Source organism: Falco punctatus, assembly GCF_963210335.1.
Source record: "Falco punctatus genome assembly, chromosome: 1".
NCBI lineage: Eukaryota > Metazoa > Chordata > Aves > Falconiformes > Falconidae > Falco > Falco punctatus.
Window position 1 is genome coordinate 21848906 of NC_137580.1, and position 24117 is coordinate 21873022.

General features: G+C 39.2%; 1 protein-coding gene across 5 annotated transcripts in view; it reads left to right on the forward strand.

Annotated features, from left to right (window-relative positions):
- LOC308058201 (bifunctional heparan sulfate N-deacetylase/N-sulfotransferase 4) overlaps positions 1–24117 on the forward strand; it is a 161941-nt gene that overhangs the window by 33329 nt on the left and 104495 nt on the right. For 3 of the 5 annotated variants that reach the window (XM_080373614.1, XM_080373612.1, XM_080373613.1), the window contains exon 3: positions 21431–22208. The exons of 1 other annotated variant lie outside the window; for it this stretch is intronic. The gene's annotated coding sequence lies outside the window, so the exon portion shown is untranslated. Of the gene's footprint in view, positions 1–1152; positions 22209–24117 lie in introns of those variants that run through there. One more of the 5 variants, XM_080373615.1, reaches the window with a different exon arrangement.

The window sequence follows — 24117 nt, forward strand, 5'->3', positions numbered from 1 at the left end:
AAAGCTTGAGGTAGCTACACTTCATGTAGTTTCTAATGGGGAATGCAAAAGATAAAGTTCTTTCAGTATTTACAAGTACATTTTGTTTGTAGATATACATATAGGCAATAAACTTTTTTTGTATGCTAAACCTGGCTCTGCAGAGCACATGGAATGTAGAAATTAACAAAACAACCAACCCTGATTTACTCTATATGTAAGCTCTACCAAGTGCCGTGGTGAGTTATGCAACTGAGGAAATGCAGCATGGCTCTGTAATATTTCCAGGCTCTTTGCAGGAGATACCAAGGAATTAAATTTGAAGTTAGATATTTGATATTCAGTCTTATTTGTGGATAAAATGTTTAATTTCCTTGGCTTCAGATTATTTGTGAGGAACTGATGTTCAACATAAAGAACATTTTGATGGAACATGTGGCGCTCTTGATATAGGTTGCTTCCTGATTGTATGCAAGTTCTTAGAAACTGTCCTGATGTTTGCATCTGCAATCCCAAATTTAATTACTGTAACTGTTCTGAAATTGTTGCTTTAAATGGTTTGTTTTGGCTAATGCTCATTGCCTAGCTCGTAATCCCACAAGATGAACTAACACAGTTCGCTCAAATAGGAAAGAACTCGTTGATGAGGGGTAAGGGACATAAAATACCCTCCATCAATTTTGGTGACAGGTTTCTGCAATAAAAGTAAAGGTCCAAGGGTCATAGTCACCGGAGCTGGCACACGAAATCACATCCGACAGCTCCAAGGACAGATTCATCTCGGATAAGAGATTCACTTGTAACTGTACTCCCTCTGCTTTCCCATTTACCCCGTTTCCCACCTGCAAGTACATGCTTCCCTCAGAGAAGGAACATAACCAACTGATGTGTCCTCTGGCAGCTTTCAGTGTGACTGCTCCTCCTCACATCTGGGACAGCTGCAACTTCTCAGCTTGATGTTTTTTCCATACTGTTTCTACCTTTTTCCCTTCTACCTTTCCCTCCATTTTGAGAATTCCAGTATAAACATGACTGCGGATAGCTAGCATAAAGGTGAAATATCAGTAGCTAGTTTTGCTGCAGTAAACCACAGTTCTTTCGCCCACAACTCTTAAAACATGCAAGTAAAGTAGAATATTTTGGAATCAGAAACCTTGCTTTTTTACTCCCCCCCGCCCCCTTGTGCTTTATTGATAGGTAAAAGGCTAATTTAGTCTCAAGAGTGTTCTATGTCCACCCCAACTCTTTTATTACAATAAATAACCTTGCTGTGAATACATTTTAATTAGTGATTTCATACTTGGAATTGCACAGTTGTAATACAGTAGGAGTGAGGATCTATTGAACTCGTATAAAAAAGGCATAATCACTTTCAAAAGCTCTGCTGGAATAATGCAGGTTAAAATTTCCCCTGCTGGTGTCTGTTTTCTGTGTTCAATGTATCACTAGCACTTCACATTCTCTTTGTATTTATAAAAGGGTAAATGCTTAGACTTCAGGTTGTGCAGGATACCCCCACAGTCCTGGAGATTTTTCATTCTTTGCTTGCTGTTGCTCACTGGGATCATTGTAATGAAGACAAGATTTTTACTTCATTTGAAAATTTTAGCCTAAATAGACAGAAAGATTACAAAGAAAAATAAGAAAAAAACCATAAGAATCAGAAGGATTTTCACAACTCTGTGGGCCTAGCCTGGGACCTTTTAATGCAATGTGAAATAAAATAAAGGAGGGTCTAGGAACAAAAACTGAAAACCTTGTCATATGTGTTACTGTTTAAGGCAGGCTGACAGGGTAGAGCATTTTGAGGAGCAGTGAAAGAAAAAGTTTTAAGAACCATAAGCTCATTTCAGAACCAAATCTGAACTTGCAAACAAGATGCTGGGCTTCAGCCTCGAGGAGTGCAGTATAAAAATTAGAGGGGGTCACAATGTATAACGTGATTAAATCAGGCATTAGTTACATTTACTAGGAATGCTGCTCAATTAATCTGGCCATTGCTCTCAGGACACACACCATGGCACAAAACAAAAAGAATGATAAAGGCCAAATAGATTTTTAAACGCAACATTAGGCTGCATTTGATATGCAAAGTTCCCTTGAAGGGCCTTTTCTTTTTTTTGTTTTTCCTCAAAATTATCATGTTTAAGAAAACTGCCAGAAATTCACTGGCACGTCAATGAAAACAAGAAAGTGTTCTTAAAATGTAGGCAATTTACACCTACTTGCAGTGAATATAGTTGAGGAACACGTACATATAAGCTGTCATATCTGCTGTCATATCTGCTCCCTTCAACTTCCTTATAATGTCAATGTGGACATTTTGGCAAGTTTCCTGACCTGCACATAGTCTGAACGAGTAGGCTGCTTCAGCTGTCGTATGTACTGGCATCTGAGCCAGGCTTTTCAGCCCAGGGAAGAGCAACCTGTCAGCAGAGGCTGAGGGGAAGAGTAGTAGGGTCTCGGCAGCACTCAGGCACTCATTCTCTCTGCAAAGAGCACAATGTGGTTTTTCCAGGCTGCTCCCTGTTTCTGGGGAAGGGATGACTGTGGGAACAACTGGTCAGAGCCTACTTTGTGTTCCCATTTCCCTTTGGCTTTTGTTCTCTCCCATCTAGGATTTAAGGAGGAAGTAGCTTCAAAACTTGGATCCAATCCGTGTCTAAGTTCAGACCCTTCTCTGACACAAATACTGAAGTCTCAAAGTCTCAGTCCTCTGTTGAGCATGACGGTAGTTGAGAGGGGGATTTGCTGTCTGGGCAGCTACACTTGCAACTGTGGTGCTACAGAGGGAGCATGACAGTCCTCAGGCTCTGCTCAGCAACGGACTTGGAGTGGCAGCTGCCACTTAATGTAGTGTGGTAGCATCACATGCAGTGCAGCTGACTGTAGCAGTGTTTTAGCCGGTGGCATGGTTGTTTTGTCATGTAGATCTTGTGTTGATAGCTCTAGTGAAGTACCTAACCACAGTCAATGCGGAGAGAAAAGCTTATGGTCTAAAAACAAATTCCTAGGAAAGCAGTGACATAGGAGTGTTGATATTCTGTTTGAAATTTTACTAGTTCAAAAAATGACATTTTTAAAACCTTGTGAAATTACAGATTATAAAAGCAATTTACTGAATCTGCCATGCCTTTAAATGTGTATCTCACTGAAAAGGCTAGACAATGTCTCTGCTTACACATCCTGTTGCAATGTGGACCTGGCATCTGCTTTATTCATCCCTGATTTGTATTCCATTATTTCACAGTTTCTCCTGACCACTTCTTAAATTTCTTAAATTTTAAACACCAGCATCTCCAAATGAGAGGAGCCTGAATTCCAGGGAGAAGGAGCTTACTTGTACTTAGCCTCCTCAGGCAAGCACAGCAGCATCCCTCCCTGTGGCAACATATTGCTGCTAATTAATTACCTATACATTGCTCTAGGCAGGAAAGCGCTTTCATCAAGAGCACCAAACAAGTAGTAGTTTTGTTTGCAGAGAAACCTCAAGGTATAATTATATACAGAAAGTGTCATGACAACACTTGTCTGAATTCATCCATATTAAGGGCTTTGGAAGAGGGGAAGGGAGGTTGGAATATGAGGACCGAGAGTTCAGAAAGCAATGGGGCCACCAGAAATACAGCAGCCTTACAACCTAGGGTCAAAAACAGAGGAAAAGGCAAAAATTAAAAAGGAGTCCCAAGTACAAATGTTTAGTCAGTGATGGAAGAAATTAAGACTGAGGTGTATTTGTCTGGGCTTTTCTACAGGATGCTTGGGAAGAAATCTGAGAGACCTGCATAAATTTGAAAGGAATGTGTAATAAAGAAAGAAGACAGTAGAGAGCTTAAGGACTAGAGGGGGGTGGATGAAGAAAGAAGCTATAAAAGTCACTATGCCAGGACTTCACAAATTCTGTATTGTATGCATTCTTGAGTAAGTTTTAAAAGGGGAGGGGAGTATGCTGATGTTACAAAGTGGAACAGAGTCTTGTCTGTTTTGTGCAGATAAAGCTTACAAAATGTTGTGAATTGCTGAGGAAAACAAAGCACAAAAGAAAGTTCTTCTGGGAAAAATAAAGACTGAAATCAAGAAATAAACAGGAAATAACATTTATCCACACCTGCTGCCTTGCAGTTGCTGGAAATTGAACATCTTGGATGTGACTACCTGCACTGGGCAAATAATTGCTGTTTACTGTCCTAGGCAAAAGTCTGGAAAGCACAAGGAGATCAAAATCCCTGGGGCATATCGTTTTTTTCATATAGTCAATGTAGCTATGATCGCTTAGAACACCTGATGATGCATCTCCCCTAGTAACCAAACTACTTTTCCCAGATATGGCAATCTTAAAATTAGAAGAGCAGGGAAATTGTCCATTCCATTTATTCTGCTGAAATTTGAGTTAGAACACATAGTTCTTATCCCCCAGGAAAATGGTGCCTGTTAATATCTTAGTAAGGGATTCACCCTTGGGAAGCTTGTGCACTCCACAAAGCTGTTGGAGAAAAGGCAGAGGGAGACATTGCCTTTTTTCCACCTCCCACTCTTCTTTATTTGTCTCACTGTACCTATTAGGAGTAAAAAAAGAGAGGCCAGGTTTTATTCCTAGCTGACTTTTTCAGTTTTCCAGATATGCACAAATACCCAAGGCTGCACATTGAACTTAGTTCGAAGCAGCACTCTGGTCCTATAGAAAAATTCCTTTTCCTTGAACTTTATGAATGGAAGAAGTGGATGATGCTCCTGTGTGGTTGAACGCAGGGAAAGCAGGTTGGTGAGGCGCACTCTACATTAGCACCGCTAGACTTTTTGGGTCTCCAAATTAGGATGCAGAAGAAGAATGCAGTCTCTGCCTTAGCCAAATGTAAAGGGAACATTTTTGCATATTTTTGATATGTGATCTTATCAGCAGACAGCTTTTTCTTTTCAGTAAAATAAATCCTTGTAATTCCACAGTACAGAAATCTGACAGTACAGAAAGTAATCTTTATGATGGCTAAAAGTCTTTGCACAGCATATATTGCAGCTTACAATAATTATTTATTACTGGTGTTACCATTACTGAGTGCTTAATGCACTTGTGGCCAGTGGGCAGAAAATAAGCAATACCTGGTGACAACAGCAAGAATGCACTTCTTCACATGGCAAGTAACTTTTTAAAGTTCCTGTCAGGCTGTAATATTTTTCCCCTCCATGCAAGAGTATTAAAATAATAAGTTTGGATATATAAATCAGGGTAGGTTGAGTTCACTCCTGTGCCAAGAGGGAGCTGAATGAATGCTGTAGATGTTAAAGCTGAAAGGGGCCTCCTAGATCATCTTGTTCTGCCTCCCTTCCCATTGCTATTAACAACTGCTAGTGTCACAAGAGCAGAATCTTAAATAGTGAAAGTATAGAAAAGAAATGCTAGGCTCTCCCCTCTGGCTGCTCATCAGTGCCTTAATGTTTTCTGCAAAATATTCACTACTGCTTTATTTTTCTATACTTTTCTATTTTCTCATGTACCCTATCTAATATTCACATCAACACCTCTGCAGTGATGGTGAACTTTCTCTAGGTAAGTTATTCCATTGTAAGACTGACCTTCTCTAAAGAATGCCTTTTTCCCTTAATGCATAAAATGAATTTTATTTTTTCTAGTTTCAGTCCATTACATCTTTTAAGTACGCAATAATTCCTCGCCATCTTTATTGTCACTATAGTTAGATATTTATAGACAAGTACCTCCCTTCATTATTGCTTCAATATGGAGGCATGGAACTGACAGCCATATGATAAATAGCAAATCTACTTGATAAACTGAGGAACCATTGGGAGAAGACTTTCAAAGGCATGAAAAGTAATTAACAATCCCAAGTGCAAGCATCTGTGTATGCACACAGGTGTGTAAAAGAGGAAGGAAAAAGGATTTTCAGCATGACTAACATTCCTCTGTAAGGAATGATTCTTTTAAGGTGTTTTGAGAGCAGTGACGTGCACCTATCAGTACGCAATTATTTTTTTCTTTTTCACTTCACAGAAACAATCAATTTGGAGAGTAAATAAAGCAACTGAGTGATCCTGTCCACCTCTGCCATTAGGCATTGCATAATAATACTTTATGTTTTCTGCATTTAGTGGTGCAAACCTTAAGCAATAGGGTTTCTTTGCTGGTCTGTTAGACCCTGAGCCCATGGTTAAGGCCCATGGCACTAGGAGAGCAGCTCAATGTAAGCCAGCAGTGTTGCTGTGACCGAAGGTATGCCACGCTTCCTTACCTGGCTAAATCAGGACCAGGGATGCACAAATGTTCATTATGAGCTTCATCCCCTTTCCCTCTAAGTCTTCTTCAGCTGCAGTAGTCAAGTCTTTTACCAGTTCCCCTTACATGGGATTCATCATTTCACATGTGAGTCTCCTTCCTTCTGTTTTAATGTTACCTTTATTTTCCCTAAAATTGTTACTGGAAATGTGTCCTTGGAAGGAATCTATCATGACAACTTTATGCTCATAGCTGACTGTGTTTTGTGGTTTTCCAAAGGGTGCTTTTTCTTTCCGATATTTCTTATATCACCAACATGCTTTTTAAATTTTTTGAATATCTTTAGACCATTTGCCTAGCGTTGACTTTCTGCTTTCTGAATACCAGTGTACTTGCCTAGTGCTCTTGTGATGTATCACCTGCATGCAGGCTATCTTTTCCTATTAAGCAAGTATTTTTTTTTACTAAGACTTTGATCTGTTTTCATGTATATTAAAGGGTATAACAGCTATTACTGTTATTGGTAGCTGCAACTTGCTTGTATCCTGAAACAAATAATGTTAACGCTGGTGGTTTAAGTCTAATAAAAGATATTATACATAAAAAGTGTTGGAAAAACCAAAATGGTCCAGTAGGCTGGGAGGAAATGGCGAGCTGATGTCTCAGACTGACAGACTTAAATATTGCTTAATATCAACTTTTACTCTCTATAAAAACTTTACAGGATGGTCTCAAATTGGTTTTCAGTTTATTTCAGGCCTGGGTTTTGGTTGTGGGTTTGGTTGTGGTTTTTTTTCAAAAAAGGCTTTTTTTTTGCTATGGTTCAAAGCTCCACAAAATAGGTGCAGAGACGGTAGCATAGCAACCACAAAAAAGTAAGTTTAAAGACTGAGAAAATGAGCTTCTTTGCTTTCTAATAGCAGAGCTTTCATGTTCATATCTTCTTGCTGGGTTTGAAACCTGTTTCTATTTCAGCTGACTTTGTTTGCTTCAGTCTTGCAGTACAGAAAGTTGTCTGGCCAGTGCTGAATTACAATTAAGCCAGCCTGTTTTCTGTGAATTCTGGTCATCAAAAAATGGTGAGCAGAATCTTGAATGGCAAGGAATTAATTTAGGTTTGAAATTAAATTAGCATTTCTTTGAAATGGAAGAGTTTTCTGATATGAAACAGAACTGGTTCCCACAATGACCGTGAGAATAAACCTACTTTTGGCTGCTGACTCGGGAAAATTTTAGGGATCTCATCAAATAAATCCAACAAGTAATCACTGTGATTTTTAAAATCTGTTATAAGGTTATGTGCCGTGTGTGCACAATAATGTGAACTCTGTCTGGACAGCTAAGGGACTGAGAGTTCAGTCAATGTGTCGTTGACTTTCCCTGTTTACCTGAACTGAGTTTAAGGCTGTGACTCATCTCAGATTTGCATCTTTGTTTCACCATTTCTTGGTGTCTGGCAAAATGGATGTGAAATACTGACTTAAATAGCATATCCTTCTAGTAACATCCCTGCACGCCTCTGTAGCTACATAACAAGAAAAGATATGGAGAATAATCAATGAAGACTTTTAAACTCTCTTTTTTGAATCTTTGTTGAGTTAATCTTGAATCCTTCTGCATTCTCTTATATTTTTAATCAGGGTAATTTTTCCTGCTGATATGTTAACTACAACAGACAGAAAAGATCTTTGAATCGTGGAAAGTACACCACATACACCCTCAAATTGTGATTTATTCTGAAATGAAACAATTTCTACCAAACTGGAACTTTACTATCCCCAAACTGCAGTTAATGACAAGTGAGCTTTGGGTCAGGTTCATCCATACTTTCACCCATTCTCCTTTCTGAGCTCTCAGCCTCCCAGACATACTCTAAACCAATACTAGGACAAAACAGTTCCAAATATGCCATTGCAGATTTTGCAATTGTTAGCTTGTTTCCAATGCATTTAAAGTATTCCAATGTATTTGTGTTCAGTTTACGTGATTTTTCACAGCCACCTCTGTGGTCCTTGTTCATGTGAGAATGCCTGAGGCAGAAGAGATGTGTTCCTGGAAGCTGGATGTGTTGACATTTTGCGGTGCCTATGAAAACCAAAGATCAGGATAAAAAGGCAGGAAATGACTGAACAGACCCCCTTGTTTTTAACGTGATGGCTTCACTTGTGTATGACCTGGAGGGCTTCCAGCCACTAGTATTTTGGATGAGAGGCTGAAGAGCTGTCAGCTTGCTGTACTTGACCCCTCACAATTTCCCTACCACCTGCAGGGTCCCAGCTGCGGTGAAGGGTCCTGAGGCCCGCCTCCCCCCAGGATGATCACCCTGCCATGTCCCCTATGCCAGCCCGGCCAGAGCTGCAATGCACAGGCAGGGGGGACAGGTGGTTTACTTCTGGCAGGGCAATGAGGCAGGACAGAGAGTTTCTGCAATGCCCCAAAATGAATTTTCACTTCCAGGCTTGTGCAGAATGAAAATAATTCCCTACTCTTATACCATAAATACAAATATTACAGTTTCTCTCCGATTTTTCCAGCCCCGATTTTCCATGAAAATCAAGTCAAAGTGAGAAGTTCTTAAAGAGGTTTTTACCCCATCATTGCAAAGCAGAAATCTGCTAAGACTTAAAAAACCCCAACAACAACCAAACCTCAAACTGATAACTTCAGTGAATCTTTTGCATGACTAAACTTCTAGGACACGCTTTACTGTGTAGTTTTCCTTTACTAACTCTATCTCTCAGAGTTTTTCTCTTGCAACTACAATTCTGTTGGCAGCCTTTCCATTGTAGAAATACTGCTAAAATACTTCACACCAAGTTGTACAAAGCCTTTGAAATTACAGAGATTTACACCAGACCTAAAATCTTATGTCCATGTTACAGTGGAATTATCCCAAAACCCAGAGGTTATGCAAATTGGCTATAGTATTTTCTTCAGAGCTCTGCTCTACAGAACTAATATCCTTACTCCACACCTCCTTCATATCTAATGGCAGATAGATCCACTGCCATACTTAGTGCTCTTATTTGTGACTTACATAATTTTTCAATACATGCTATTGACACGTCTTCATTTTCCGTATACATTTTGCATTGGAATGTCGTTACTGATGACTTATTTACAATAAAATAACAACAACAGAAAGGACGATGTTGGAGAATTATTATTAATACGCTGTTAAAAAAATGTGAAATGTTTGTGGTTTTTTACAAGTGTATGAGATAGAGCCAGTAGTTGTTCTATAGTTAAAGCTGGAGCTTCCTATAATAAACGTTATTTATTTATTTATTTTTCAAATTAAATCAGTCTCTGAAAGAATCTATGCTTTGATTAGCTGCAATTTATTAAAACCTGCATCCTGTAAAATAGGAACAATTGCATATTTATTATAGTCTTTGGGGTTTTCTCATAGATCATTACATTTTCCAGATAACTCTTGGCAGAGGGACAAAATAAAGAGGAACAGATAGTAGCTACAGCCCAGCCTAAAGTAGGAGGGGAAAGGTTGACTAAAGTCCATTAAAGCAGAATCAGTAGACCCTTTCTGATCCTTGTCTCATTTAGCATACCAGGAGTAAAAAAAGGAGGAAAAAAGGAAATTGAGAGACTTTGTACATCAGGAAGCTCTTTGTTCTTTTTCTCTCCCATGACTAAATGCTAGAGCTACCTGTTGCTCAGTGGTAATGTGAATGTCTGTGAACAACATGTCTGAATCCAGTGCAGTCAGATGTAATTCTGTTAGATACAGTACATTTGAAATGTCAGGCCTGAATTTAGCCCTAAATAGAACAGAAATTATATTTGCAAAACAAATATTAAGCTTCCTTCTTTCTCACCCTCCCTTTCAGTAGACTATGTGACCATAAAAGCATGTCATTCTAGAAAGCCTTAAATAAATTTATTTTAGTTCATTTTTAATTGTTATTTTTAATCTAATTTATGTACTCTTGTATTTCCCAATACAGAGTGGTGTTTGGAAATACTTATTTCCCCTATTGTACTTATAGAAGTTGAAAATGTTGAAATGATTTAACCAGTGTTAAACAATATGTCTGCTGAGAAAATTCAAACCCAAGATGTGGTTGTATTGAAATACTCCACTGCTATACTATATTAAATAAGGATAATATAGACTGATGGATACAAATGCAATGAAGTGTCATTATCTGACTTTTAAATAATCATTGAACATGCAAATTGATGAGACAAGAACTCCACAGAAGTGCAGAAAAACACAGTCTACCAAATATTGAATTAGTTAAGAGCTGAAAAGTGTTGTTTACAAAGCATAGACTCTTATATTAATCTGCCAGTTTCCTGCAATTCTTCTCTTTCATTGAATTTTTGGAGCCTGACTAGTACAGACAGCCACAACCTGCTCTTTCCCACTCTTTCCAGCTTCCCAAATAGTGGAGGGCAGAAAATGAGGCATATGGCTGAGGGGAGGAGGTGCTGGCTGCCAGCACAGACTTCCACAGCAGGAAGGGTAGAGCCCCTACAGCTGCATCTGGACCCCCAGCTGGAGACCAGACTTCAGATACGAGATTTGGATGGAACATTTAATTCAGAGTTTAAAAAAAAATCAAATTAAAAAACCTAAACTAACTAACTAAATATATATATATGCATATATATACCAAAATATTTGATAGCCCATACTCAAGTTGTGGACAAAGATTCTCACTCCCAGTTGAATCTCTGGGGTGTCTGCAAGCCATCTATTGGGAACAGAATTAATCTTGGCCCGAAGAGTGGTTCTTCTTGGACATTACATCTGTTATACAGAAATAAAGAAAGAATAAGAAAAAAAGAAAGAAGAGTAAAACCAAACAAAAATATCCCCTTTCTTTATCATTAGTAGATCTCTGCAGTAGACATCTTAGAATCTGTTTTATTCAGTGTGTTAGCACTGATCGCACTAAATACCATTAGTATTTATTGATTAGAGTCCTCTTACAACTTTTCCTTGAACTAGTTATGAGATTTTGTCACATATCTGGTGGAAGTTACATTGGACTTGCTGCTCTCCCTGTATTTGTCCATAGACTGTTCTTGCCCCTGACAAGGCTTCTCTATCCCAACACCGCATGGAGTGCCCTGTGTGAAGGCCACACGGTCCCCAACGAGCTCTACCTCTTAACAGTCAATTCTCACACAATATTCTGTGTTCTCCTCTGCACTTTCTGTCCATTCTGAAAGCTGTAACATCCAGTAAGATCGTAACATAGATACCTAAAATACACTTTGTTCTCCTTTGCTTTGCTATGGTTCTTTGGCAGATGGAAAGAGGCTTCACATCCCTATAGGGGCGGTGAAACATATGCAATGGGCAGAAGAACGGCTTTTGTATCTGTTCCTGTTGGTTGCTTTTCTTTCCTATTTTGTGAAGATTTCTGAGATGACAGCAGTGAGAAACTACTGTAAGCCTCCCCAGACCACTTATGTTGGTAAACAGTTAGTGAAACAAGGAATGCCACAGACCTAAGCCCAACTCACTGCATTCCAGGGTCGAGTATAGCATTTACAGTGGGGCTTGTCATTAGTATCACTCCTGGAATACAGATTTTAAAAAAGAATGTAACCATAACTGTATTTACACAACTTAGATAACACGGGGAAGAAGACACATTTTTTTCACATAAAGCAGTTTGCAGTAATCCCAAATTCTGATCCTTGTGTTTACATCTGAGGAGCATCTTTTTCCTGGAAGGGCTCTCTATGGGCACGTTTGTGCTAGGACTGCAGGCTGCATTTCCCATCTTGCAGCTCAGCTGCATCATGCCAAGTCAAGACCTTCGGTCAACAACTTTCCCCCCTGCCCCATACATACACGCAAGCCATGAGCTCAACTGCAAGCCCACTCATGAACAGTGATGGTGAAGCAACCCAGCAAACTCCAGCAGGCTTTTCTATCTGGATGATCAAAGGACATTGAAGTGAGGTATACTTACCCCAGGTGTTAGACTCAGCCAGTGGTTTTGCTCTTAGAAGGTGCTACATGCTAACATTAATAAAAATACAAAATCCTGATCTTACATGACCTACACGCATTTCAAAGAAGACATCTCATTTTCTACCTGAAGTCGGCCAAGTGCAGTGAACTGAAATAATAGATCCCTTAAGTCTCAAGCAAGTATTTCTCATTAAACAATCAAGTTTTAATGGAGGTTTGAAAATAAACAGTGTACTATTCAGAGCAATAATTATTACTGTTAAATTCAGGAGGCCTTCATCAATACATCAACCAATGTGATTTAAGTCGAAATCTGGGAACTTATCAGCTCTGAATCAGTCCACTCCGATGCAACTGTCTCATTTAAGGACATTTTATAAAGGTTTTTTCTTCATATGAATTTTACTGTCATTGCCTGAAACAGCATTACCTGAAACACTGGGGGCACTTAATACTTTTTAATTGTAGACATACGAGCCTCCCACTCCCCTAAAAGGGCAACTCTCCTCTCTCCAATCACTATACATGAACTTAGACCCCCCCACACCCTCAGTTATGTCCAGCGTAGACAATATGAACAACTTATTGTGACACAACTCTACAGTAGTGCTTGTGAAGCGGGTAAAAAAGTATAGAGAGAAGTTTAATATATGAGGTTATTTTGAAGGGGCATGGATCTTTCCATGCTTAAGCTACCCAGGAGGCTGAGAAAGATTGAAGTCCAGGACTTTGTGCTGACAACACATCAAAATCAGAGAAGCACAAAAGTAAATTAAAATATTATGATAAGTTCACCCATGCATTCCACAGGAAAAAAATACCAGATACCATACAGAAATGCAGATGATTCCACTGTACCCAGGATATGTCTGTCTACAAATCCTATTCCTAGGACCAATAACACAAACCTCTGTCCTTTTTCTTATGGGTTTGATCAACCAACTTTAATAAAAGAGAGTGTTTACTCTGACTCAGTTACTGAACAGAAAATTGTAAGCCAAAACGTGTCAGTTTTTTCCATTATAGCCTACAATTAGGTAATCTACAAAATTAATTTCCTTCACCTTTAACAAGGTTCTGTTACGTGGTTTGGTGTGCATTATTGTGTGTATTAGTCATAGCCTGACTGAAGGGAAATGCAGCATCAAATTTATTGTAACAGCATTTTTCCTTAAAGTTTATTAACACAGATGAATTGATGGATCCCTAATACATGGCTTAAACTGATCTTTTATACAATATTGCCCTCTATGGGAGCACAAGATGTAACAGATGTAGAATAAGCATGCTGCTGTTCTTTTGTCTTAATAATTTTTTTTTTTTTATTATAACATTTACTTTCTTCAAATGCTTTTCTTTTTAATGTAAAAGCTTTATGCCATCAGGAAAATCAACTTATTACCCTCTCATAATTTAATCTATTTCTTTCGAGCCTACCTTTTATATTGTAACATATATCTGTTACTGGTGTTTAGCTTTTATATGATAATTTCAGTTCACAGAGTCACTGTTCAAAGTGCACGTGCCTTTCTTCCACAGTAAAACAAACAAGCAAAAAACTTAAAACTAAAATGCACATAATGTGGTAGTCATATCAATGGTATAAGAAATAATATTTAAAATGTTGTTTGCCTACTTAAGTGCCCAGAAGTCTTCAGAGAGCAAAGAAGCAACTCCACAACATCATTGTAGAAACAGATCCTTTCGAAGTGTAACCTGTTGAGCATGAGTGACATGAGAAGAGAAGGAATGAGCATGAATAAAAAGTACCATGTTGTCAAGTATCAACAGCTTATTCACTTGGAGTGCTCTCATTCTTGATTACTCTATCCATGTTTTTCTTTGATTGTTTTAATTAAGTCACCTTTATTTTCTTCCTATGAGAAAAATATATTTTTAAAAGGAATCTGACTCCAAAGATGATTATTTGAAGAATGACAATCACTGTGCATTGTTCACACTGAACCATACTGCATATTCAAAACAAACCCCAACAATTCCTTCTACTGCCCTCCTGACTTTTTGAGAGCAGAGATGAAAGTCTGTAATTCCTACATCAAGAAAAATGAATCAATAGCAGTTAGACATTAAAAGCATTTCTTTAGCTTATTAACTCTGTTCTTCTTACAGACGTTGCAGAGAGATTTCACATTTCGAAAGAGTCAGTGCAATATAAATATAAAATCATGATCTTGATTTCCTTTGTGAGACTGATTCCTCAAAGTATGTTAGCCTCCCTTTTGTTGAACCCAGGTTTTGTGTTTTGTTTTGGGGTTTTTTTTGGTTTGGTTTTTTGTTTTGTTTTTTTTAATGTTGTGACACAGCATGGTTGCATCAGTCTGAAAAATAGACCCTAGAGGGAATACTTTCATTTCCCATTTTAGTGTGGTGTTTCATGGTTTGGGGTGGCTTTTGTAAAGCGGTGCAGTTCAGCATACCATGTTGTCACCCACGAGAGAAATTAAGAGATCACTCCCAGTGTACCAGCAGAAGTGAAAGCTTCTGCCAGACTAGCGAGGATGCCAAAATCCCAGCATAGTTTTTAAAAGTTATGATACTGAAAGCATTCCCATAATGAACAGCTAGCACTTATTGTAACATAAAAACATTGGACACAGAGGACTTGTTTACTTACACAATTAATCCCACTGAAGCTAACAAAGGTGCTCACCTTAGGGACACATGTTTGCACACCTAAAGACAAATGCAATTCCTTAAAACAAAAGGCTGTACAACACATTCTGGCGACCTTTCAAGCGCATAATGTTCACTTATCCAGTAATTACTAGGAGGAAATTGATTTTCGTAAAAGAGGGAAGACCAGGTTCCTCCAAGTGCCATGGACCTGCCTCAGAGCAGTGGCAATTTGCAAAGGAGGAGGGGACAGAAGAACAGAAACCTATTTACAAAAGCCACATTCAACACCAAGGTTTCCCAAGCTAGCTGGAGCATTAGGACGTAGCTCAAAAGCATGAGGCCTCCTCCTACAGGACTAGGTGAATCAGAAAACAAATAATGGGATTATCTAAAATAAAAGAAATTTGGTAAGAGGTGAAACATAATACTCTGGACAACAGGATCCATTTATTACATTAATGCTAGAATACCAGTTTGAAAGTGGTTTAGTAATAGATTTTTCACTTTGAGTTTGTTTTTTTTTTCAAAGTCTTAGGGTATATAAAAAGCTATGCTTGTGAGAGCTAACCTAGAAAAAAAGTCATCCTTAGAATGTAATGGAAGCTTGATATCTAGATCGCAAGGACAGAAAAGTAAAAAGAGAAAGATAAACCCTCTTTGTAGTTTCATCTTTGAAAATATCATTCCTGGTTTCACCTTTTATTCAGAAGTGGATTAGAGTATTTAAAGAGCCTCTGTAGACATGTTAAAGGGGACTCCCATTGGAGCCACGGTCTAATTAAGCTACTTTATGAATCATTCCACAGTTTGAATAACTAAGAAAAATAATTAAAAATCACTTAATACATTAGAGTTCAAGCTTCTTAATTTTTAATAATCAAGTAAGAACTGCTTAATTTTAAGATTTGTATGCTGTCACTTAGTTTTATGGATGATATTCTTTGTGATAATGACTTTGCCAACAGTTGCTTCAGATTCTTCTTTATTAGAAGCCACCTTCCTCTAGGCATCTTACCAGCCCTACTCTAACTTCTCTGTTTATACTGTCTGTTCTCTCGTGTGAGCTGTTAACCACTAGATCCTCAAAGAATTTATGTGAAGTACTGACTTGCTGATTTATCCATCAGGAAAACAATATACTGCAGTGATACAGCCCCTTTACTCAGAAAGCCACCAAGGCTCAGATATGCAACTGGCACATGATGACCAAATGTTGATATTATACAGACATAATTGTTCTCATGGTCCCAAGTGTTGTGATAGAGCAGCAAGAATCAATTACCTCTTTCTTTCCCAAAATAATGCCATAATTTGTTAGATAATTGCTCCTTAAAGTGTAAAAGGAGACTAAAGAAGGATATATATTACTCCCTAATGACCAGGTTACAGACTTTTCCTTTGAGCACATTCTGGTTTCCTCCCTTAGTTCTATTTTTTCCAAAAATAACCTCACAAAGTTTGGACTGGCAGAAAGCAGAAAGGCTTAAGAGACCTCAGCAGAAGACTCACGCAGCAGGGTGGTCCCTCCACGCCAGCAGCATTGCCTAGTCTCTTTGGTTGGCTTCTTCCCTCACTGGAAGCAGAGCGGAATTGGGCATTTTCTGCCCATTCCTCAATGCAGTGCATACTCTGCAAGTCAAGGGGGATTCTTTCCATTTTATGGAAATCATAGAGCAGCACAAATCATGGTGGATTGTCCAGAGATCATCAGGAAGGAGTTGATAAGTAGGTCATGTTGGAGAAAAGAAAGTACTACACAGCCTTCTTGTAAGGAGTTCCTCAAGGTGCCATAAAGCAATGCTGTAAAAAATGAGTTACGCATTAAAGTCAGTCACCTCCCCAGCCTGAACTCAGGTTGGGAGTGGGCACTGGAGAGCCGTACCACAGCTGACACACAATGGGATGACAACACTTTTGCTGTCTGCAGTACTGAGGAGGAGAGAAACTGTGTGATGATCTCTGTTGAAGGATAACCTTTACGAGTCACACAGGAGAAAAAACATGCTGTAAATGATTATTCATACTTCCACAGAAAGGGGAAACAAGAGTGCTACCAATGCTAGACCAACAAATATCCATGTTTGCAACCATTTGAAATGCAGCGGAGGTAGCAGCCAGCTTTTCCAAGCAAGGCAGTCAGATGAATTGGACCTGCTTTTATGAGAATTTACAAATATAGGTTGACTTGCTTATAAGCAGGGAGGACACCAGAAGAGTATTCCATGAAAACAGACCAAATGAGAAACTGCTCCCATACATTGCTAAAGTGCTATGGGTGCAAACGCAAATCGCAAGGGGGCTGAGCGGAACATAAACCTTCTCTGATGCTTCAGTCTCTTCCACTGCATTAAAGTGTGGCCTGGGAAAAAACTCCTCTCTTTCTCAGCTTCAGCCCTACCCCCATTTACTTCCCAGGAGATTTCTGCTGACTTCAGGCCAAAGCTGAACCCTGGAAGGATTCTGTAAGGGAAGTTGTGGGAAAGAGCCCAAAAGGCTTTACGGCGATACAAAGACATACTTCTCTCGCACAGCATGAACCCTTGTCTTGGTGTCACAGTGAGCTGATAACTCAGGAAGTGGTGACACAGATCAGGCTGCGGATTAAGCAGAATCACCTCATTTTTTGCTTTGACAGCATCTTGATAACAGTACTTAAAAGACAAGAGTTTATATTTTTATAGTTGAGTAAGCACTTAAGACATGAAATAGTAATGTAATTAGAGATGTGGAGCAGCTTTAACGGTAGATGTTAATGAACGTATGTTGGTTTAACAGATATTTCAACATTAGTTTATATCAACATACTCTCTGAAACTAATACATTGAAAGCCTACAGGAACACCGACACACTAGGATATTAAACTTACTTTACAAAGGAATAAATGTTTAAGATAAAGGTCAATAGAGAACTGGTATGCACTGATTTGCCTTTATCATTTACAGAAGTGTGTCCAACCATAAACAGACCATGATAACAGAGGCTGAATAGAGACTGTATAACTGGAGAAAGTTAGCAGTCAGGGAATCTGGTTTGAGATTTGGGGGGGGGGGGGGGGGGTTGCATTTTTTAATTTATTTTGCTTGTAGGACTTTGCATCAATTTTGCTTTTGATGTTGCTTCAAGTCAGTGCTTCATGCTTAAGTGGACTGACTACTATCAGCATATTCTCCACTGTCATCAGGGAAATTAGAATAATCCATGACAAGGCTGGTACTTTCAGTGGAAGACATGAATACCTTAACTGAGTTGTGATGCATGAAACTCACCTTCAAGTGTATCCATATTTCATCCCTACATTTCTGAGTATATAAAATCTCTAACACATTTTGAGTCGGAGCCAAAATATTCAGATTTTAAAACCTAACAAGTTACTGAAACATCAAAAAAATCAAAGAGACTTTTCTTAATGAAATATATGTTTGAATACTCTAAAAAAACCACATTCTGCTATGCCTTTGTTTCTTGCACTTTTGATGTGAGAGTAATTAAGTTCTGCATATCTTGAGGAGCTGCTAAAGAATTAGAAATAATCTATAACTCTTATAAGTTATCATAGTTCCTCTGAAATCAATGGATGTTTTGTCAGTTTACACCAGCTGAGGAACTGCTCTGTGTGTTTAATAAAAGTCATGTTGTTGTTTAATTACAAAGTTCATAAGAATTCTCCACAGCTCAAGGAAAACCTCATCCTTTCAGCAATAGTATTTTTTTTGTTTTTTAAAAACTTATTGTGAACTTCAGTGTCAAAAGCCATCTTTTGTTCAGTAAAGATTGTAAAGCTGTGTTTAGCCAAAAGAGACTTATATGTATTGCAGTCAACTTAATTTTGAAGCATGGCTTCATGCTGCAAGGTAGTTTGAGAGAAGAAGTAGGGAGTACCTGTTAAAATGTCATCAGAGCACTGTCATAACAGGTGAGAAAACTGGGGGCACTCAAAGAAAACAAAAGCTCAGCATAACAGCAGAATATCAATCCAAATATTTCAGTGAAAGTTGTCAAATAATCTTGAAGAGTGAACCAGGGAGATACCATGTATTATACACAGTAATTTCTGAAAGTATTTGCTTGGTCTGTGTCATGTTTCTAAGCACAGAACTGCAAGAATTGTGTTCTTCTACCTCAATGTGCTGTGAAGGTAAATACATTAAAAATACACACACTGTCATTGTGGTGGTAGTATAGTACTTAAAATTGACAACTATGAGCATTAGTCTAAATAGAAGGATGCTGAATTATCAGCAGTTGCCTTTAGTGCAAAGGCAGATGCCCCTTTAAAAAAATAAATCTGATTTAAAGTCTTGTTCATTTACACAGTGCTAAGGAAAGAGTCTTATGTGAAAGCGCTAGGTTTAGAAAAGTACAGCATTTCTATGTCCCAACAAACCCACTGTTATAAAATCAAAAAGTCATGTTTTGGAAAGGCAATACTAGTTTTGGGCAAAGTACCTCTAGGTTTTTTTTCTATAACTTTTTAACTACTCAGATAGGAGGACTAGGCAGTTGTGATTGTCTGCCTATATAGGGAGGAAAATAAATCATACAAGTATTAACTAACAGAGGATTTCCACCAGCTAATATAAAATCTGTGCTGCAGGTAAGAAAAACACGCATCCTGTGGTAAGGATTTCAGCATAAGTGTGGTACCTCAGTAACATGGTATTTTATTTCCAAAATTTCCCTTCATTTACTGTTTCTCTCCACCCATACTTCATGAATGTTTCTTGCCATCCTATTTTCTTTTTTTGTATACTTTTCCCTAAAGCAGAACATGAGAATATCATCATGATTGTGAGGACATTCTAGGTAACTCAAGTGCATTTGTGTCCAAGCAAGAGTTCAATTCTTGCTACTACCCAAAGGAGAGAGAAGTGAAAATTCAAATTGAACTGTCTTTTTCCCCATGGGTTGGTCTGCTCTTTTTCATTACATAAAGAGAGCTGGAGCAATTCTGCCAACTGATTTCCACACATTTCTAATAAGGGTAGACCCTGGCAGAGTAAGTCGCCTGATCCTCCACTTAAAATGAATCGCTAGCAGAACAAACAGTTATCAAGGCAGTGTGGTTTAACAGCCATGCTTCTTCATGTTGAATTCATCTAGCGTGGCATGCTCTTAAGCCAAGGATTTAAGTTCAAAGAGTGACTTTAGCATCTGAATTGAAATACACTCTCAACGGTATGCATAACCACTTGGCCTATGGCCCACCCGGGGAACATCTGCAGCAGCAGCTTCAAAGGGGCAGACTGCTGCTCCCACCACATCTGGCAGCAGCCAAGAGCCATCCTGCAGCACACTCACACCCTGCAGCCAAACCCTTCTGCTTGCAGGGATGTCTCCAGTGCTTGAAATACAGCTAGGAGTCAAGAATACAAGTAGAAGGAGAAACAAAACAATCAGACATTTTCCTTTTTGCACCATCAAATTAGTAATAGGGAGTGCTCACATGTTTTGCGGTTTTCCACCAATTGCACCAAGAAGACTTTCTTGTGTTGGGAAGAGACTCTGTCACTTGATTGGGAGGTTTTAGTTTCCAGCCTGACTTAAGTTCTGATGTTCACAAGGGTGCAAGGAGGCACCAGCTCACCACACAGTTGCAGGGGGAAGCCCACACCCAACCTTCACAACAGTCTTTGGAAAACAAATCCCCAATCCAGAGCCAGTCACAGGTGTAAGGCATTTTTCAAAGACCCCTAGTGAGTGCTTTGTAATTAGAAATTGCAGGAAATGACTCAGGAATACTCTGAATTTTAACTTTCCCTTAGTTTCTAATTTAGCCAAGAGGAATAAATTAGTCCCTGATTAAGAATATCTACCATCTTTGAAACTTGGATATTCACAGAGAACAAATAGCTCTTCATGTAGAGGCTCCCAGGTGAAGGATGTAAATGGTAAACTGCATGGAATACCATTAATTTACACTATTTTGGAAACACGAAAGTTTGAGCTGACCCTCCTATGATTCAAATCTGAGTTTACAGCAACATTCATCATCTCAGAATGGGTTTGTTCCAGTCTCCTTGAACAAAACTATTTCCGCCTCACATTTGCTGCACAGAATTGGCTGAATTTCAATTCCAAGGTGTATCGTACGAAGAACGGTTTTGGAGTGAAAGGTGTCAAGCTGGCAAAAATTGAAAATTAGATTGGTATAAAATCTAATTTTTTAATATAGAAAGTGTTTAGTTTTTCCTCTGTAATGCAATTTAAAGTCAAATAACAATCTTGTTTCTTGGCTATGGAGGTAGGTTTCATTTCTAGCTGGACAAGCTAAAGGATTTTAATAAGAAATTATGCAACAAATAGGTGGAATTTGTGCCACATACAGTAGGAAAAGACTTTGAACCTCTGAGCGCTGCATGTTTGCTGGTACCCACCCAGAGGTGGTGTCAGGGAGACTCTGTAACCAACTCACGGGGTAACCTCTGCTTGATTTTGGTCATGCATTAAAACCCACCTTTTGTTGTACCAGCTGATCTAATCAGTGATCTAACAAGAGTGGGAACCAAGGAGTCTTCTAGGTCTGTGATTTTCTTGAGCCTCCTTTAGTATCTGGGGATGGTGCAGGGGCCTGGGGGCTTGAGCATTCTCCTGCTGGAAAATGACTCTTTCAACTTTTCCTTTTTCCCCCAAGGCTTTCAGTTGCAGACTCCAGGTGTAAAATCAGAAGCTGAAAGTGGCATTTTCCTCCAGCATTTCGGACGGGCGGGCAGGAGGGGAGGTGGTCCAACTGCACAATGACAGATTATGCAAATCCTCCCAGAGCATCTAATCAATCACAACAGTGAGAGAGGAATGCAGTTCATCTCCGAATTAGCCTCCCTCGTTGCCGCGTCCTCATCCTCGCGTGAAGCATCCCCCCTCGGCTGGAATGACATCAGAGCAGCTCCGAGTCCTTGAAAGTCAGGGGGTTGATTAGTCGGAGGAATCGGCCGCCACTGCCAATCACAACCCTGCAAAGCCGCCTCGATACTCTTGTAGATATGAGGGAGAGGGAGGCTGACTACAGCAAACAGGAGGCACAGCGACAGCACTAGCAGTTGTAAAGGGAGCAGCTGGTATTTGGGTGATTAAATAGTTGTCGAAAGCCTTTTCTGCTGTAACCTGGTTGCTCCCCGGTGTAATCCCCCATGTCCAAGAAGGAAGCTGCATTTTTAACGGTGTGCTGAACAGAGGTTTGAATCATTCCAGCTGGCTGCTTGTTTTGAAAAGGACAGTCTGTGTATAAATGAGATGTGACTGTGCCGGTAGAGTTCACTTACTGGGGCTGGAGCAAGAGGAACCTTCCTGGGATGACACTCGGACAGCTGCTATCAATTGAAAACTCTCCCTAGTTTACCTGGAGCCATGTGAAGAGATTTGAATAGCAGATGTCTCTTTCCTGCACGCTAGGAAGAGAAAGTCTTCTCTAGGTAAGCTATTGTTCAGCTTCTGCACATATTGCTACGTTAACCTATACATCTGGGTATAGATCTATATGACGGTATAGACAGTGCCTGTACTTTGAGACAAGAAAACAGTTCCCAAGCAGGTTATAAATATCCACAGTGTGTAAAATGCTGTGCCTAGAGCCTAATTATGTATAGTAAGTACTTCAGAAAGCTGCCTAGAGCCTGGCATTCAAAGGATTATTTGAAAGTTTGAGATAGTCTTTGTCATGTTTGCATGCAAGTGCCCTTGATGTAAAGGGATGTGCGTCCTCAGAGGGAAAACAGTTGTGTAGCTAAATATATGAAAGACCATAGAAGTTACAGCATGGCAAGTTATGTGAGGGAAGAAAGAGGATAAGGTTGTGATTCTTCTTTAGTTTGCTCCATATACTTGGCTGTATTTGCTACCATCTAGCAAAGTTAAGCAAAACTAGAGTATTAAAATGACAGTGTGAAAGCTTTCCCTGGATATATAGTAAACACGCATTATTTAAAGTACGAGTATTTGTACTGTGAGGAAGCCAAGACCTGCAGATCTGCTTGCTTTCGGCAGTTTGATATCTAAACAACATCCATAAGCAACATTGTTTTGGGGGTGGGGGTGTTTTTGTGTGTGTGTTTTTAAATAACATCATCATTCATAGTGTGAAAGCGAGAATTGTTTCAGAGGTAAACTGAAGAAATCAGTGTTTGCTCTTTAGATGGCTACAGAGCCAGAGCCCAGCAGCAGCCCAGCGTTTTTATCTTACAGCTGACACACCGGCTCCAAGTCATTGCTGCTGGGAATAAACACTCAAAGGAGAAATATTTAGAGGTGAATAAGTCTCTTCCTATAAGCACTACACTAATGTAACCACACATACATACAGAAAACCACACTCACTAAGCTCTCTTTTCCCCAGGGAATTTACCATATAGTTGGTTTGGTTGGTAGGTTGTTTTTTTGGTTTTTTAAATTTTTTTTTTTTGGGGGGGGGTGTTGTTGGGGTTTTTGTTTGTTTACTAACTTCTCCAGCTCTTAATCACATTGATTGGACCCTCCCTTCCTGTGAATAAATGCTGCAGAATCTGGCCTACCCCAAGTAGCAGGTTATTCTGCCTTTTCTACCTCTGAATCTTATCAGAGCAAAGGAGAAGTAATTTTCTCTCCCATTTCTTCAGTAGTTTTTCATTATGATCCTCCTGCTGTAAGTTGTTCAGCTTGTGGAAGAACAGTAGAATCTCCGTGTTGATAAAGTTTAGATAGTTGGCAACGTTGCCAGGTGCTTCCCTGTCTTGCCCCATCGCATCTATATACTTTGAGCACGCACATTTACCATCAGCCAAGCTGCGCTGTCTGACTTGCGTTCTGAAATGTTGCTCTGAAAAAGGTGGGGGAGGGGGGACGACGGGATGGTGGGGAGGAAGGAATGCCAAGTTGCATTTAATGAAGGAAATTCTCGGCTTCCAGTTTTCTTCTGAATCTTATAAATCCAAATAATACGATCTCCTCAATTAGATTCTATGTTCCTAATGGCATTGCTCTGTGCAGAAGTTTAAGATTATATATTAGGTTTTGTGCCATTTCCTCAGAACATGACTTTTTTTTTTTTATTATTCATAAATGCCTAATGTCTGAAAGCCTCAGAAATGAAAGCAGGAGTATGTTGATATCTTGTTTACACCACTATTTTCTGTGAGGCCGGAGAAATGCTCCTCTAACTTTCCATTATATCGGGAGTAAATCAAAAGGTTTAGATCTAAGCACACAGCAGGATACTTGAGTGACTGACCACTTGCACACACACACACATATATATGCCCTCACATATAATTCTATTGCCATCTAAACACCCTGTTAGCTCACACTATAAAGTTCTGGAAGTTCTATTAAAACTTTATGGATGTTTAA